Source organism: Antechinus flavipes, chromosome 2, assembly GCF_016432865.1.
Source record: "Antechinus flavipes isolate AdamAnt ecotype Samford, QLD, Australia chromosome 2, AdamAnt_v2, whole genome shotgun sequence".
Taxonomy (NCBI): Eukaryota; Metazoa; Chordata; class Mammalia; order Dasyuromorphia; family Dasyuridae; genus Antechinus; species Antechinus flavipes.
In genome coordinates, this window is record NC_067399.1 from 403,093,807 (window position 1) to 403,113,714 (window position 19,908).

Below are 19,908 nucleotides of genomic sequence, written 5' to 3' on the forward strand. Positions count from 1 at the left end.
AGCCACAGTGTCAGAACCAGGGACCTTAGCAACTAGGAGGCTGATAAATACCAAGAACAAATACACAAGCAGCTGTTGGAATCTTTGGCTGGAAATGAGGACCAGCCAGCTTACTTTTTTTTTCTTTTAAATCAATCAAAAACTGAATAGAAAAGAGACTACAGGAAACCAATGGCTTGTTTAAGATAAGTCATCCAGACCTGGTGAGCTCTATGCACTCACAATGGCCTCATAGTTCTACTACAGAGGAGTTTTCATTGTTTGACCAGGTAGAAAGAAGGAGTAGAGAAAGGAAAGTCTCGGAGGAGAAAGAGTGGGTTAATTATTGGAAAATTTGAGTTGCCTGTACCTGGGAACAACCTCTCTCATCAGTAGGCCTGACCTTTCCAAACTTATCTCTGATTACATTCCCCAGGCTCTCTATACCATGGTCAAATTGGATAACTGCCCTCCCTTATTCTTTTCATGCCTTTACTTTACCTTTGTTCCTTATGGTCTCCACCCCCATTTCCATTTTTGTCTCTTAAAATTCTTCTCACCTTTGGATGTATTCCACATTCTTGTGCAACTTATTCTATCATACCTTCCCTGAGGCTTCTTTTTTCTTTTCCAGTTCAATTCCGGAAGAGAACCAAAGCCTGAGAAACCTTGATATCACAAACTATTGAACAATTAGTGAGAGGATAGAACTAAATGGTAGATTGTGGGAAGTGAAGGAATAAGACATGAAATAACATTGCATCATAGATTTGGTATTGGAAAGTACCTTAGGGGCTATCTAGTCCAATGCCCCTGGTTTTGTTTTTTTACAGGTGAAGAAATAAGAAATTAAATGATTTTCCCAAGGCCACACAGATAGCAAGCATCTGTAGCAAATTTTCAACCCATGACCTCTGACTAAAGTTAGGATCCTTTCTGCTTTACCAACCTATCTCCCATAAAACAAAAAGAGTCAAGAGAAAGAAGACATATGGAGATATGAAAAAATAAGAGAGGCAACATTGCTTATAGTGTAGAGTATTGTTGGACTTGAAGTTTAGCAGAGCTGAGATCAAATTCTTCCTCAGACATATACTATCTCCATGAATCTATGGATTGAGGAAGTCACTTAAACTAGCCAAGTCTTAGTTGGTTTTTTCTGTTGGTTTTTTATCTTAATTTTCTAATCTGTGAAATGAGAGAAATAATTGTACCAACTTTACAAGGCTCTTAACACTAATAAAATGAAATTATTTCCTCATCTGTTAAATGAAGAAAGTTAATTTGAATTCTGACATCCTTTTTGGCTCTAAAATCATTGTCTTGTGAAGCCAGTAAAGCACTTTTGAAAGCCTGAAAATGCTATATTCGTGTTAGCTACTGTTATTAATAAGTTGGCACTTCAGAATTGGTCTTACAAGGTACAAGCAAGAACTTCTGGCCTGTGGTCAGACAAAGAATTCAAGAAAAAGAACTTTTAATAAAGTTTAATGTGTAAAATGTTGTTATCATGAAGAACTGACTTTGTTTTCCTTGGATCCAAACAACAAAACTAGGAAAATGGAGGAAACTTGTAAGAGAGCATATATTAGTCTTAATTAAAGAATTTCCGAATAATCGAATAAGCTCAATAAAGGAAAAAGCTACCAAGGAGAGTGCTGTGTTCCCCATTACTTGAGGTATTAGACTAAAGGCTGCCTAACCATTTAGTAAGGATGTCATAGAAGAAATTCCTTGCTGCCTTTCAGCTCTAAAATTCTATGACAGTGTCCAATAGGACTCACTTGTTTAGAGAAAAGACAGAAGTGTTAACATTCACTGTGGCTCAAGATTACTCTTTTCAAAAATTTAGGTGGTCAAGGTCATATTAGCAAAAAGAAAAGAAAATAAAGACGTTAAATATCAAAGCATTGACTCTAGTCTGCATTTAGAACAGACAGACCTATGTCCTTTTTCTGGAGTTGGGATTTTGTATAGCTCAGTATGCAGGACCTATGTTTATCTATTAAGAAGAAAGGCATTATAAATAAATTAGAGGAACATAGAATAGTTTATCTCTCAGACTTGTGGAGGAGAAAGAAATTTGTGACCAAAGATGAACTAGAGACCATTACTGATCACAGAATAGAAAATTTCGATTACATCAAATTAAAAAGCCTCTGTACAAATAAAACTAATGCAAACAAGATTAGAAGGGAAGCAACAAACTGGGAAAACATTTTCACAGTTAAAGGTTCTGATAAAGGCCTCATTTCCAAAATATATAGAGAACTGACTCAAATTTATAAGAAATCAAGCCATTCTCCAATTGATAAATGGTCAAAGGATATGAACAGACAATTTTCAGAGGATGAGATTGAAACTATTACCACTCATATGAAAGAGTGTTCCAAATCATTATTGATCAGAGAAATGCAAATTAAGACAACTCTGAGATACCACTACACACCTGTCAGATTGGCTAAGATGACAGGAAAAAATAATGATGAATGTTGGAGGGGATGCGGGAAAACTGGGACACTAATGCATTGTTGGTGGAGTTGTGAACGAATCCAACCATTCTGGAGAGCAATCTGGAATTATGCCCCAAAAATTATCAAATTGTGCATACCCTTTGATCCAGCAGTGTTTCTACTGGGCTTATATCCCAAAGAAATACTAAAGAAGGGAAAGGGACCTGTATGTGCCAAAATGTTTGTAGCAGCCCTGTTTGTAGTGGCTAGAAACTGGAAAATGAATGGATGCCCATCAATTGGAGAATGGCTGGGTAAATTGTGGTATATGAATGTTATGGAATATTATTGTTCTGTAAGAAATGACCAGCAGGATGAATACAGAGAGGACTGGCGAGACTTACATGAACTGATGCTAAGTGAAATGAGCAGAACCAGGAGATCATTATACACTTCGACAACGATGTTGTATGAGGACATATTTTGATGGAAGTGGATTTCTTTGACAAAGAGACCTGAGTTTCAATTGATAAATGATGGACAAAAGCAGCTACACCCAAAGAAAGAACACTGGGAAACGAATGTAAACTATCTGCGTTTTTGTTTTTCTTCCCGGGTTATTTATACCTTCTGAATCCAATTCTCCCTAAGCAACAAGAGAACTGTTCGGTTCTGCAAACATATATTGTATCTAGGATATACTGCAACATATCCAACATATAAAGGACTGCTTGCCATCTAGGGGAGGGGGTGGAGGGAGGGAGGGGGAAAAAAATCGGAACAGAAACGAGTGTCAATATAAAGTAATTATTAAATAAAAAATTAAAAAAAAATAGAAAAAAAAAAGAAGAAGAAAGGCATTGTTGAACACTCAAAAATTTGAGGTGAAGAACCCTATGAAAAAATCCTGGTTACCTAGGGTCCTAACTTGGTTGGACTTGGACAAGTCACTTTTTCCATTTAGGCCTTGGTTTCTTTATTTTTGAAAATGGGTCTTTCATGTTCTTCCTACCTCTCAAGACTGTTTTGAGAAAATCACTTCATACATGACAAAAATGGTTAGTTATTCAATTTTGAATAATTAGTAAACTACCCTTAATCTCAGCCTATACCTACACATGAGATAACAGATATTTCTGTCCATTAGAAATTTCTGCAAAGCTCCTTATTATGTATGTTTGACTGCCCTGTGCCACCATGCAATTCTACTCAAATTTTAATCTCTCATGGGCATTTCTCTTAATCAGAAGATCCCAAGCCAGGGTACTTGATTCTCAGCAGTAGCTTTTCATTTTCATTTTTTAATTTAATAGTATTTTATTCTTTGTAATTAGAAGTAAATTAGAAGTAAATATAGTTTTCAACATTTATCTTTGCAAGATTTTGATCTCCAATTTTTTTTACTATGCTTCTCTTCCCTCCTCCTTCCCCAAGACAGCAAGCAATCTGATATAAATTATACATTTACAATCTTGTTAAACATATTTCCATATTAGACAAGTTGTGAAAGACTGCAAAAGACTGAGAACAAAAGGAAAAAAAAACCCAAACAAGAAAAAAAAAGCATAAAAAGTAAAAATAGTATGCTTCATTTGGCATTCAGACTTCATCATTCTTTCTCTGGATGTGGTCAGCATTTTCCATCACAAGTCCTTTGGAATTATTTTGGATCATTGTATTTATAAGAAGAACTAAGTCTATCATAGTTGATTATTATTCAGTGTTACTGTTACTGTGTATAATATTCTGACTTTGCTTGCTTCACATAGCATCAATTCATGTAAGTCTTATGAGGTTTTTCCAAAATCTGCTTTCTCATCATTTCTTATTGAAGAGCAATATTCTAACACATTCATATATTACAATCTTATACAATCTACAATTAATGAACATCATTTTAAATTTCCAACTCTTTGCCAACATAGAGAACTTCTATAAATATGTTTACAAATGTGGGTCATTTTATGATCTCTTTGGGATACAGACCTTGTAATAGTATTGCTGCATCAAAGGGGTACATAATTTTATATTCCTTTGGACATAGTTCCAAATTGCTCTCTGAAATGTTTGGATCAGTTTACAATTCTACCAACAATGAATTGGTGTTTCAGTTTTCCCACATATTCTACAATATTTAGCATTTCTGTCATATTAGCTGATCTGATGGGGAGGGAGAAACAAAATTTCATTCACTATGGCTCCATTGAAAGGAGGGAAGGATTCAATGGGGTAAATAGTTTATTCTAGATTTGCAGCTATAGGAAAGCGTACAACAAAGGAATTGATTTGACTAGAATGTTGAGTAAATGATAGCATACCCCATGTGTATTTTTGTGTCTATATGTATGGATGTATGCACATATATGCACATATATTATATATATAGTATACATATATATATATATAAATATATATACACATATACACACATAATTATATCCATCCATTCATTTATCTCTCAGTTTATTTCTGTATTGTCTCTCACATTAGAACTTATACCACTTGATGACATTGCTTTTGCCTTTCATTGTATCCCCAGTACTTGGCACAGTGCTGAATTTCATTGGCACGATGAGTTAATTGAGTGACAATGTGTCAGGACTGGAAATCAGTTTCTAAGAACCAAATTATAGAGGACTATGAGGAACCAATAATAGGAGTTCTCCTTTTTTTTTTTTTTTTGATAGACAGGAGCCACTAAAGGTCTTTGAGCAGATTAGTGACATTCAACAATTAGTAAAAATTGTAAACATTCATATAGTGCTTAGCATGTGCCAGGACGTGGGCTAAGCAATTTAAAATTATTATTTCATTTGATTATTTGATTCTTATCCTTAGAGGTAGATATTATTATTATTCCCATTTTATAGATGAAGAAACTAAAACAGAGGTTAAGTGATTTGGCCAGGATCACATAGCTGGTAAGAATGTGAGGCCAGATTTGAATTCAGTTCTTTCTTACTTCATCCAACCACCTCATTTAAGCAAGATTTTATTAAGTATCTATGATATGCCAGATGGGTGGGAATCAAGAAAAGCCCCATACTAGGAAGTAGCCCTTGAGCTAAATTTTACAGACAGCAAGGAATAAGACTTGGTGGGGCATTCCAGGAATGGGTTCAACTGGCACAAAAGAACAGAATTAAAACCTCTCTGCAGCCAGTGTCATGCAATCATTCTCTTCTCATTGATACTCTGTCCTTTCTAGGATTCTGTAGGACTGTTCTCTCATAGTTCTTCTCCTATCTGTCTGACCATTCCTTTTCAATCTAGTTGGCTGGTTTTTCATCCTGATCATACTCACTAACTATGGCTATCCCCAAAGCTCACTTGACTCTCTTCTCTTCTTCTTTACTGTTTTTTTTGATGGTGTCATTAGTTCCAGTGGATCTAAGGATCATTTCTGTGCTGATGATTCTCAAATCTACTTATCCAGCTTTAACCTCTTTCCTCAAATCAAACTTCTTATCTTCAATTGCCTGCTGGATATCTCTTGATTGTTACCTTGTAAATATCTTAAACTCAATATATTCAAAACGGAGCTCTTAACTGTTTCCCCAAAACCCTTCCCTCTTTCTAACTGAACTATTTTTCTTGAGAGAACAATCATTTCCCTAGTCATCCATGCTCAAAGACTAATTGTCATTCTCTACTCCTTTCTTTTTCTCACTTCACATATTCAATATATCGCTATTAATTCTACTTTTGCAAAATTTCTTATATTCCCCTTTCTCTTCTCTGACACAGTCACCACCTTGGTGTACTTCATGCCTGCAATATTGCAAAAAATCTATTATTTGGTCTTCTAATCCAAAGTTCTCCTCAGTCCAATTCATCTTCCACTTGGCTATTAAAGTGCTCTTCCTAAAGCAAAAATCTGATCATGTCATCTACCTCCTAAATAAAGTTCCATGCCTTCCTATGACTGGTGGGATCAAACTCCATTTTGCTTTTAAAGACTTTCACAACTTGACTCCTTCCCTTTCAAGCCTTCTCCTACCTTTCTCCCCTCCATGTACTCTAATTCAGAGACACTGATCTCCTTGCTGTTCTTCTCACAAGATCTTCTATCTTTTAATTTCACACATATTCAGTAGTTGTCTCTTATTCCTAGAATTCTCTTAAATCTTTTCTCTGCCCCCTAGCTTCTCTGATTTCCTCAAGTTTTTATTGTCTCTCACATTCCATCTCCTATCAAAAAAAAAAATCTTTCCCATTCCATATTCCCAGTCTTCCCTCTTTGGATTATCTCCAATTTATCCTGTATATATTATATTTTACATAGATGTTTAAATGTGATCTGTATTATTGTGAATTCCAGATCAGCCGGGACTATTTTTTGCCCTTCTTTGTATCTTCAGAGTTTAGTACAGGTAATAGACTGTTAAATGCAAAGGATAATTGAGAATAAAGGATAATAGACTTAGAAAAATCCTTCAAGGCAAACTTGTTGAACCCATTAATTTTTCCAGATGAGGAAACTGAGATCCACAGTGGCTGTCTTGATCAAGTGATACAGTAAGTGGCAGGCCTGGAATTTGAACTCATTTCCTGTGACCACAAGTTCAGAATTCTTAAAATGTCATGGGAAATAGCAAATAAGTCATGTGGGCTGGAACATAGAGTGCATGAGAGGAAATTAATATGAAATCAATCTGGAAAATAACTTAAAGACAGATTGTGGAGGGATTTGGGGGCCAAACAGGAGTTTGTATCTTATCTAAAAAGAATAAGGAGCCAGTAAATTTTCTGGAACAGGGGATTGATATAGTAAAAAAACAAAACAAAACAAAACAAAAAACAAAACTATGTTCTAGGAATGTCACTTCAGCACATGTAGAGGATGGATTATAGAAGCAAAAGAATGGAAATAAAAGGACCAGTTTAGAATCTGCTACAATCATCCAGACAAGAAGATATTTGATCCTGGAGTACAGTAGCAGATTGGAAAAAGACATAATGGATGCAAGGAAACATTGTGGAGGTAGAATTAATAGGACTTAATGAATGATGGGGTGTGGGAAATGAAGAGTTAAAGAGCTTAGATTTCAGTCAGACTTGACTAGAAGGAGGATAGTACCATAAAAATATATTCTTTTAGTTATTTGTCATCATGAGTGCTTTTGGACAAGTTCCTTATTTTCAATTCTACCTCTATCAATCTAGAAGTACAAATGGAAGAATAACCCAAGAATTATTTGACATCAGATAGAGGAATGTTATCAGCCGGATTCCACAGAATTCAGTATCAGGTCGAATGCTATTTTTGCTATCTGTAATGAACTGGAAAAGAAGAACAATTGTACATAAATCATATCCACAGATAATACCAAATTGGGCCAGATTGTAAGTACTATGAAACATAATTAAAGAAATTCAACTAGTCAGAAAAACTTAGAGAGATCAGTAAATCACAATGAGGAAATATTTAATTTAGGTAAAAAGAAAGTCAATGCATATAGGGAACATAAGTCCTACCATTTACTAAGTACTAATAGTAGTAATGATATGCCCTGAGCCATGATAACTGTCAGTCAATAAACATTAAATACCTACTATGTTCAAGGCATACTGATACTCATTTTTCCCTGGAGAATGAAAGGATTGAACTGTATTACTTCAAATCTTTTCTAATTCTAATGTTCTGTATGTTGCAATTATGTTCTAAGATTCAGTTAATTAATTTTTAAATTTTCTACAGTACATTCCAATTATTTTGGAGCCCCTTTCAGTTCTAAAACATTATGTTCTTTTCTCATTTATCTTTCTCCTTCCAATTTCTCCCTTTTCCAATTGAACCTCCACACAGATTCTAAACTGATATTCTTGAAACAGAGATCTAATTATATCATCTCCCTGCACAAAAATATTCTGTGGCTCCCTAGTACCTTTAAGATAAGTTAAATATCCTCAGCCTGTATTTATGGGCTTCCATAGTCTGACTTCCATCTACCTTTCCAGACTCATTTCATATCACTTTCTTCCATGATGATTTCTCCTCAAGTAAGGAGAGCCACAACCAGTGTTCTTTCCCTTGCTTTTATTTCAGCCCAGCCTTAAAGCCTGGGTAATCCAGACTTCATTAGGATTTTCAAGAGATAAGAGAATCTAGACTACTCTCTCTACCTGGGTTCTATGATAATCAGAAATTCTAATCTTTCTGATGAAATAGAGGATCACCAGGTTTTATTATCTGCCTTACTACTATTGTTCTATTGTCCTTCAGGCCTTATCAACTATCCTGCCTCTATACTCTCAACACCTCCGCTTACTGTCATTTAGCTTTCTAATATACCTGAAAGATCCCTGAATCTTGCCATCTGATTTATTCCTGAACTCTTAGGAATTTCAAGTCTTTCCATTCTTTTATATGCTGTCTCCCTCAATTAGAATGGGAGATCCTTAAGAACAAGGACAATCTCACTTCTTCTCTGTATTTCTCCATAAGTGTTTAATATTCATTCATTTATGTGTGCTCTCTTCTAATCGAAACAACTTACTAGTTGTGCCTATATAGCATTCCATCTCTTCCCCACTTGTTTTTGCCCAGGTTCTCCTATGAAACACTGCTTATTGAAGGTGGCAACTAAATTTAGAGGGCAAAGTAGAAAGATAGTGCATCCTCCATGGGGTATTTCATAATCTATACTTTGCTGTCATTAAGTCATTTCAGTCATGTCCTAAACTTTGTGACCCCATTGGGGTTTTTCTGGCAAGGATAAAGTGGTTTGGCATTTCTTTCTCCAGCTCATTTTGATGGAATGAGGAATGGGATGAGGAAAATGAGTCAAGCAGAGTTAAATGATTTGCCAAGGGATATACAGCTAATAAGTTTCTGAGACCAGATTTGAACTCAAAAGGATACGTCTTCTTGATTCCAGACCTAACATTCCATCTACTGTACCACTTACCTGCCCCAGACTTATTCCCTATTACTATTTATGTTATTTCCCTCTTAAAATTGCCTTTTCAGTAACCTCTTTTTGTTCTGTACTTGCTTGCATGTATATATTTAATATGTCCCCAGTAGAATTCCAGCAAGGAATGTTTTGTTTTTGTTTCTCTGTTCCCAGAACGTAGAACAGTACCTTGTACATAACAAGTACTTTACAAATGTTTGTTAACTTGGAATATTTCAACTTTATTTATTCTAAAATCCTTTCCAGCTCTAACATTGTGGTCTTCATGGTAAGATTTCTTAAAGTTCTGACACTTTAGGAAATCTGTGAATCACAGAGGCACAGAGAAGGGCAACTGTCATGTCGATAAGATTTAGGGCATGACATCCTCCAAGGCATTGAAAGAGCTTTACTTTCTGCAAAGTAGAGGAAGGATGACATAAAATAGCTCTGTACTGTCAGGATTCTTAAGAGATTCTATACTGAAGAGAGGAGAGGAATTATTGAAAGTTTTTAAGGGGGTGTGTAACAAAGAATAATGGCCTAATGCTGAGGAAGGGAAATTTCAAATCTGGACCTTAAGAACCCCCTTCCCACAGGTGATGGAGCAAGTGACATATTTTTCTAAAATATGTTGATGTGGAGACAGTGAAACAGGCAACCTGGAAGTCAATTTTAAAAGACTTTTAAAAAGATTTGATTGTTTTTAAGAGAGGATATTTTAAATCAGGGATGCTATCTTTGCTAAGGTGAATTAAAAATATTTTGTGATGTCTGATGTGTATCTATATTTTCAGAAGAAAGTATATCTTTTTCTGATTCATTATTATTTTTCTACTTCTTACATGAATAAGAATAGCTTACATTTTGATAGCACAAAGCACATTCCATATACCACCTTTATCAATTAATAGTATGTAGTATTATTCATGTTTTACAGAAAGCTCCAGATATTATAGACAATAAGTGACTATATATAGGGCTAGAATTTTTCCTCCTGACTCCAAGTCCTTTTCTCTTTACCACATCACCACTATACAGTGCTGTTCATATACAAAGTAAGTGCCTTGTTCTTCCAGAAACTAACAAAAGCGCTGTATAAATCAGGTTCCAAAGAAATGCTTCTTTTTGAAGAAATATGGCAGTTATTTTCAAATAGTCATAGGATTGTCATTATCATAGCTAACTTGTGCTTTCTATGTACTAGACAGTATGCTAAGCACTTTACAACTATTATTTCATTTGATTCTCCTCACAACAAATATGGAAGGTAGATGCTATCATTATCCCTATTTTACAGATAGAGAAATCTGAGCCAAAGTGATAGTAAGTGACTTGACTAGGGTCACATAGCCAGTAAGTATCTGAGGCCAGACTTTAGCTCAGTTCTACCTGACTCCAGGCCCAAAGTTCTATCCATTTTATCCTCTCATTTTCTTAAATCCAACATTCCCAAGAGGCAACATGGTGTAATGAAGAGAGAGATAGCCTTGAAGTCAAGAAGAACTTGTTGTAAGTCCTCTCTCTGAAAAATATTGGCTATGAGACCATGAACAAGTAAGTTAACCTCAAATGTCTTCACTAAGGCTAAATTACAGATAAGATCTATTGGGGTAGTTCTAACATTGAAGTTCCTTTACTAAATAAAATCACTGAACTAGACCTAGAACAAGAAGAGAGCTGTCCAAAAGTAGGATGAACTGCCTTATGAGTTAGTGACCTCCTTATAATTAGAAGTGTTGTGGCATAGACTAAATGGGTTACCCATCATCATTGTTTTAGAGAGGATTCATCCATTGGATAAAGAGTCTCATTAAATGTCATTTCAGTTCCCTTTAAAGAGTCACATTCTAGGATTCTGTGATTCCGTGATGATGTGTCTCAAATTTTGGTTTAGTTTAATTTGTTTTGTTTACCAAATCACAGTTTATTGCTATCTTAGTAGCCTTAGCCTCAGGACTTTTGACAGAATAGCAGCCAATTCCAGAGCCATTATTCTCTCCGGTTTTTAGTGGGTTGTGGAAATAGTCTCACAGGTGGCTCTTTGAAATTGGGTCATTTTCAGCCTAATGAAGTTCATTCAGCCTCAAGCTCTGTGAGTTTAGGTGGATAGACTGTTTTGTGGCCTTTTCTCAGTGCCATTTAGGGACAAGGTAGATAGTGCAAATGAGAGAGGAACAAGGAAAGAAGAATGGAGAATGGGAAAAGAAAGAAAAAGATGGAAAAGAAGGAATTTGTAGCAATTATTGTCAGTTGATTGAGCATTTATGACCAATGTTTCATGTGCCTAGCTCAGGATTATGGGGAAACCAAAAGAAGTAGAAGGTCTGATGTCTAGTCTAAACTATTTACTTTGTCTTATTCTTCTCCTTTTAGTCATCACTCCTCACATTTTCATCTCTGTAAAAATGAGAATAATAAATCTTTTGCTACCTATCTCACACAATTGTTATAACAAAAAGGTTTCATAAAACTTAAAGTGCTATAGAAATAATAGTTGTTAGAAAGAACATGATAAAAAGTAGTATAAAGGAAAACTAGTATCATGTATTGAATGTCAGACCTGTTAGGAAGAACTGGCTTCTATTTCCTCCTCTATTTCTAGTGCTTAGTCCAATTCCTAGCACAAAGTAGGTGCTTAATAAATATTTATATATTAATTGATCATTGGTAATCCACATATTCTCACTATGCCTCAGTTTCCTCCTCTATAATAGTAATAACAATACCAATAGTAATTATCTCATAAAGTAGTTGTGAGGGTCACAAGAAATAATCTATCTAAAATGCTTTAAAATATTAAAACACTACATCATTGTCACCTTTTACTGTCAGTGCTTGGTATAGCACCTTGCACATAATAAGTAATTGGTAAAATGCTTGTTGTATTCAGTTAAATACTCTTGTATAGTTAATTAATAATAATAGCTAACATAATGTTATATTTACATATATTTTAACATATTTAATGTATTGGACTACCTGCCATCTAGAGGAAGGGGTGGGGGAAGGAGGGGAAAATTTGGAACAGAAGGTTTTGCAAGAGTCATTGCTGAAAAATTATCCATGGATATGTTTTGTAAATAAAAATATTTAATTAATAAAAAATAATAATGATGTTATGTTTAGAAAGAGCTTTACAAATGTTTTATTTTTAATTTATTTTTCTGATTATATGCAAAAACAATTTTTCATCTTTTCTTGTACAATTTTGAGTTCCAAATTCTCCATTATGTTCTCTGTTGCACACTCTCTCCCCTCTCCCCAAATCAAGATGGCAATTTGATAGATATTATCCATATGCAATCATACAGAACTTATTTCCTTACAAGTCATGTTATGAAAGAAAACACAAACCAAAAAAATCCTTGAAAAAAAAGAAAAAATACTTCAGTCTAAATTCAAATGCCATCAGTTCTTTCTCTGGAGGTTGAAAGCATTTTTCAAAATATGCCCTTCAGAATTGTCATAGATCTTTGTATTGCTGAAAATAGCTAAGTCATTCACAGTTGTTCATTACACAATATTGCTGTTACTGTGTACAATATTCTCCTGGTTCTGCTCATTTCACTTTGCATCAATTCATGTAAATCTTTCCAGGTTTTCTGAAAACATATCACTCATCATTTCTCATAGCACAATAGTATTCCATCATAAACCCACAATTTATTCAACCATTTCCATTTGATGAATATCTTTTCCATTTCCAATTCTTTGCCATTATAGAAAGCTGATGTAAATACTTTTGTATATATAGATAATCTTTCTTTTTTCAAAAAAATCTCTTTGGGATACAGACCTAGTAGTGGTATTTCTGGGTCAAAAAGTATATATACATTTATAGCCCTTTGGGCATACTTCCAAATTATTCTCCCAAATGTTTAATTAGTTTACAATATTATATTACTTCATCCTGGTATCTAAGTGTTATTACCCTTAGTTTGCAAAGAAAGAGACTAAGGCAAAATAGAAGTTAAGTGATTTGTTCAGGGTCACACAACTAATAATTATCTGCAATGGCATGACAACTTAGGTTATCCTGAGTCCAGGTCCAGTGCTTTATCCATTGTTTTACTTAATTGTCTATAAATCATTTGATTCTCATGATAGCCCCATGAGATAGGCTACACAAGTATAATTATCCTCATTTTGAAAATGGGAAGACTGAAGCTTACAAATTTTGAGTGACTTACCTTCTGTCACAAAGTCAATCCATGGTTTAGCTAAGACTTGAAATCAGGGATTCAGAATCCAAATCTGGAGTTACTTCCATTCTAAATTACATCTTCTAATTAGAAAGCACAAATCTACATAAGATTCACAAATCAATAAATAGGATTATAGCTGGCCACCTGTGAAAAAGAAATACTAAGAAATAAAATTTCCCTCCCATTAATGAGTACAGTAATGCTGAGTGAAGTAAGCAGAGCCAAAACAAAAAATAAAATTTACAATTATTGTACTGTAAATGGAAGGGACAAAAGCCATTAAACAACTGAAAGTGAATGTTGCAAAATTGCAAAGAACAAGGATGGTCGCAAAAAAGAAACCTGAGAAGATTCTCCAATCCTTTGCAAAAATGGGATGCCCATACAAAATGTAGAGCACTGCATATATTTTCAGCTTATTTCAGAACATTGTTAAGTTTTGCTAATTGTTTTTTCTTCATTTACCTCCTTTCCTTTAAATATATTTTTTGTTATAAGAAATACTGGAAATGAGAAATAGGAAGATAGCTAGAAGAAATTCAGGCTTTATTAAAAAAAAAAGATATTAACAAAGTTTTATTTCCAAGAAAATGTGGTTTGAACCGGCTAGTTTCTCTCCAAATTTGTTTCCTCTAAAACTTACTCTCTGTCAGCAGAATTTGGAGTTTAGTTCAGAAGGAACACCATCACTTTCCCATTTCTTTCCACTATTTAATTGCCAACTGTACCTGAAGCCTCATCTGCATGAGTAGCTTAACTCTATACTGATTTCTCTCTTACACTGACAAACTGAAGTGGACAAACTGAAGTGCTGTTGGGGACTAGTACCAGATGATTTTTGAATGATAGAAATAATTAAGGTTGTAGAAAATTCTGAACCTTGAAAATCAGGCTACAATAGTCAAGATAAGGTCTATACCATATGAAATTCCATCTCTCATCCTTTGAATAAAGGGAATTTCAGTTCATATATTCAGTCAGACCACAAACAGAGGAGAGATTTAATAAATATTTATAGAATTAAATTTAGAACTGAATAAACATTAATTTCATTTAATAAATGTTTCATTAAATAAATATGGAATTGAATAAATATTTATTCAATTCTACAAATATTTATTAAATGTCTACTATGTTGAGGCTTTATGTGCAGCTTTGAAAGAGATAAATACTTGAATATTAGATCACCATATATATGTATATACAAATTATTTTTTAACAAATTACAAATTTACAAATTATTTTTTTATTTTGATTCTCTTAAACAATTTTATTGATTTATTTACAAAACAATGGTTTTTGCTGCCACAAAATGTGATACTATGAACATTTTGGGATAAATAGGAACTTTCCTCTCCCTGTTTTTAATTTCCTTGACAAAAATTAATGGATTATGGCATATAAAAAAGTGACTTTGGACTAGTACAAGAGAGTTAGGAGTTATGTAGTATGCTTGTGACTACAAGTTCAGGGCTTTTACTATTCCATCACACAAATCTAGGCACTACATTCAATGAATTTCCAGTCTTTTCAGAGAGATAATGTGTGATGCTTATATTTATATGAATTTTTAAGATTTATAAAGCATTTTAAATATAATGTCACATTTGAGCTTCAGAACATGGTATAGTAGATAATATATGTATTATTATTGAAGATTATATAACTGAGGTTCATAGAATTTAAATGGCTTGCCTAAGATCAAAAAGAATTAAGATCCACAGACAGGATTTGAACTCAGATCTTCACAGATTTATATATGTGTGTGTGTGTGTGTGTGTGTGTGTGTGTATGTATGTGTGTATATATATATATATATATACACACATACACACACACATATACATGAAAGAGGTTAAAAATAGTGTGAAAATTTAGAGGAGAATGAATCCTCTTTTGGGATGGGGGTGGGCTGAAGGGAGTATCAGATTTTATGAAATAGGCTAAATTTGAGTTGTTTGATCTTTGAGATCAGAGATTCTTTCACATTTTGTCTTTATATATACAGGCTTATCAAAATATCTTGTATATAGAAGGTGCTTCATAAATGCTAGTTTATTTGAAATTGTTAGATTGAATCCAAAGATGAGTAGATTTTCAAAAAAGAAACATGATGTAAAAGGAAGGACAAAATCAAGAGCACAGAGATAGAAAATATCAAATATATTTTGAGAATAGTAAATTACCCTATAATACTAGAAGACAAAATAAATGTAGGGATTTATCTGAAAAATGAAGATTGGATACTTGAAGGCAAGGATCAGTGACTGAAATTTATTTAGCAGGAAATAGGAGTCATCAGTAGATTTTAATTTTAATTTTAATATGGTGGGCATAGGGGTCATAGAAAGGGGTTGATATGATCTGAATTATCCTTTGAAAGGACAACTAGATAGCACAGTGGATAGAGCACTGGACCTGAAGTCAAAAATACTCATCTTCCTGAATTCAAATCCAGTCTAAGACTCTTACTAGCTATGTGATCCTGGACAAATCAATTAACCCTGTTTGCCTCAGTTACCTCATTTGTAAAATGACCTGGAGAAGAAAAGGCAAATCACTCCATTATGTCTGCCAAGAAAATCCCAAATGAGGTTACAAAGAGTTGAATGTGACTGAACAACAATACTTTGAAAATTTTATCTTGGTAATATGTGCAGGATGGAGTGAGAAGTAAGACACTTGAAATAGGGAGAATGCTTAAAATGATACTACAATAAATACTCTGGACAATGTGAAAAACTTTAATATAATTAATATCTTGTTTGTGATACATGTACTTAATATCCTTCACAAGAGGGGGAAGTCATAATGGAATAAAATAGTCTGGGAAAGCATAATGAAAGGGGAGGATGTGGTACCAAGCCTTGAATGATAGTTAGGATTCTGAAAGGCAAGGAGGGAGAAAGTATGATAGTCTGTAAAAATGGTGTGAGCCAAAAAAAAAAAAAAAAAAAAAAAAACCAAGAATGAGCTTTGGCAAGGCTAAGGACATAGTGGAAAAATGAAGATGAAGAGACTTAAGTTAGAGGGTCCCCCCTTTCTTCACATCCCAAGAGAAGCCAATCTACCAAAGTAATAGAAGTAATAGAAGAAACAATTTCATTTTTCTCATAATCTGACTGACAGTTTAATGTACTTTCTAATATATCATGCCTTCCTACTTTCTTAAGTTTTCTTGATTTTGAAGAATATTCCCTCATCTTCTTTATTTCCTGTAAATGAAAGTGATGGTGTAGGAGGTACAGTCCATTTACTGGCACAGGAATGAACTTGGGGTTAAATTAAATATTGAACAAAGTATGATTTCAATGATCTTTAGAAGCTGCAAAAACGGTGGCTTTGATCCAGGCTCTGCTACTTCTTTACTTGTGGGAGCATAGCCAAGTTGCTTAAGCTCTCTAGATCTCTAGGTTAAAAAAAAATGTACTTAGACTTGATCTCTGAGTTCCCTTTTCCATCTATTTATCATTTCTTTATCTAGAGTTCTAAATTTTTTATTCAATGTATGTATATGTGTAATACACACACACACACACACACACACACACACACATATGGGGGGTATATCTGTATCAAAAGATAGATAAGTATTTTATTAAAGAGAAATCAGAGTATAGAGAAGAGATAACTGAGCTTACAGTCAGGAACCCAATGGTTCAACTTAAGCTTCTGACAAATACTATTTTTGTAATACTAGGAAAATTATTTAACCTCTCAGTGCCCTCAGACCACTCTTGGATGTTTATACGTAATAAAGTAGATATTGATGTACATTTGTAGGAGTTCTTTCGATTGGAGTTCCCTATGCCAATGAAATTGTGGGTCCAATTTAAAAAATAGTTTAATGTATTAAAGGTAAAGCTCACATTTTTCTTTTCATTTAACATGGAGTATATTAATGAGATTATATATGGTTGCATGCATCATCCATTAAAGTTACTCTTTTATGTTGTCTTATTTAACTCTTTTTAGAGATTATACATTGTAAGAGAGTGTAATTGTGATTTACATCCAACTTTCTATGCTTTATTAAAACAAAATTGATCAGTAAAATGTGTATCATTTAGAATCATAGTGTGTTAGAGTTAGAATAAAATATAGAACATAAAATGTTAGAGTTGAAAGGCATTTTAGAAGTCATGTAGTCCAACCCATTTATTTCATAGAAGGGGAACCTAAGGCTTAGTGATTTGCCAAAAGTCATAAAGGATCAATAAGAAAGTAGGATTTGAGTCAAATCTTCTTACTTCAAATCTAGGTTTCTTTTTACCATAGCATGCTTGTTAACATTCAGTCATTTTATTTATGTCCAAATCTTTGTGACCTCATTTGGGGTTTTCTTAACAATGATTCTGGAGTGGTTTTCTATTTTCATCTTCAGTTTTATTTTGCAGATGAGGAAATTGAGGCAAACAGGGTTACATGATTTTCCCAGAGTCATGTAGCTAATAAGTGTCTGAAACTGAATTTGAACTCAGGACTAACTTATTCCAGGCCTGACACTGTGCTATCTAACTGGAAGTATTCATTCTGTATGAATATGTTTGCCCATAGGTAATCAAAAATTATTTATATATAACATCACATTCTATAATCATACTGACTAGTCAAAATATTACTGTGGCATTCTGTATATTAGTACCTCATAGCTCCAATGTTTTGTGTCTTCAGGATCTAATAGTTCTGATGGGTAGCATACTAAACAAATAAATTTTAAAATTTGACGTAATATTGCAATATTGGCCAAGACATTTATTATTGTACAGTGATTGAAATGTCCTTGCTTCCTCAGACAACTAAGAAGTTGCCTTTTTTTGGAAGTTAGCACTTATCATAGGAACTTTCGTGAAGAAATGAACCATCTATTTAAACCTCTTAAAGAGTTCATAGCTTTTCAAAAACACACACACAATTAATTTGAGATAGGAAGAAATGTTTTTTATAGACATAATTAGGTTTGAACTAGACTTGCTGTTAAGCTGAGAGATCAGAAGACAATGAAATTCCAAAGAGTTCAGGATGCCAAACAGTGAAAGCCAGCAAAATGTCTATATAGGGGGACGATATTTGTGGCTGGATGCTAAAGGTAGGAAAAACTTTGTCCTAGAATTCAGGAGATTTGGTTTTTCAAGTCTTGGTTTTGTGAGTGCCTAGCCAAATAATGACTAGCTCTGAAATATGTACCCCTCTCTGAGCCTCAGTTTTCCTATTTGTAAAATTGTGGGAGGATGAACTAGATGAACCTTTCTAGCCCTACATTATTGTATTTTGTAATTGAATGGTTGAAAGATTTCAATATTCAGATGGATCTGTGATGGGTCATTACTATAGGTACTCCTGATGTTAATATAGATCATAATTCATTTGTGCCTTCTCATCCTATGAAATGGTTATCATTCAACACATTTTCCAGAAAGGAGCTACCCAACACATTAGAAGGGAACCATCAGTTATTTTTACTCTTTTGCACATCCAAGTATTGCACATCAGGTATCTACATGTCATCTCTTACTATATGGTGGGACCACCTCTTTTTCTCACCATGAATATCTTTGATGATATATTTTGCTTCATTCCCTTTTGGCAATATACTATAACCGATGCTAACTCTCGCAATTTCCTCTTGGGTCAATTGCAAGTTTAATGCTTCTGATATTGTGGTGTTCCATGATTAAACACCACATAGCACCATGGGGAAAACACCAGTTTTAAAAAGCTGGGCTTTTGTGGTAGAGAGCAACTTGGGATCTTTGAAAGTACTACATAATTTCCCTAATGTGATCTAGCTTGATCTTTTCCACCTACTCATATCTCCTATTGGGTCAAATGTCTCTTAAAATAATTAGTTTTCTCCTCTATAAAAATTGTTGGAAGTTCATCATACCAACATGGGTTTAGTGGAGTTGACTTTTAATATTGTTAGAATTAAAATCATGTCCCATTTGATAAGACTTCTGGGAGTCTTCTTTTGCAGGTAATCAAAACAAAGAATACCTTTTTAAAAATTCAACAGATGTGATTTTTGAATATCTCTGAAGTTTAAAAACAGGATATAAACTTCCTTTATAAATAACAACTACATAAATATAAAGTTTCACACCATAAGAATAGAAAAGAATGATCTATATTTCATACAATGGCTAGGGGAAGTTTTTTTTTACCCAAAATAGAGAATCCAAAGGAAAAATATTATTCTACTTAAATCCCAAAACTTTTAAATGAACAAAATTAATGTAGTAGCTAAAAAAGGAAACTGTTGATTAAAAATATCTTTTGATCAAATATTTCTGTTAGAGGGCTGATATCTAAGAGATTTAGGGAATAATTACAAATATGTGAGAGTCAGAATCATTCCACAATGAAAAG

The 19,908-nt window shown here is 33.8% G+C and overlaps 1 protein-coding gene across 3 annotated transcripts in view; it reads left to right on the forward strand.

Moving 5' to 3' along the window:
• The window catches only part of GRIA1 (glutamate ionotropic receptor AMPA type subunit 1), a 338,127-nt gene that overhangs the window by 56,998 nt on the left and 261,221 nt on the right, over positions 1-19,908 (forward strand). The gene's annotated exons all lie outside the window — the stretch shown is intronic.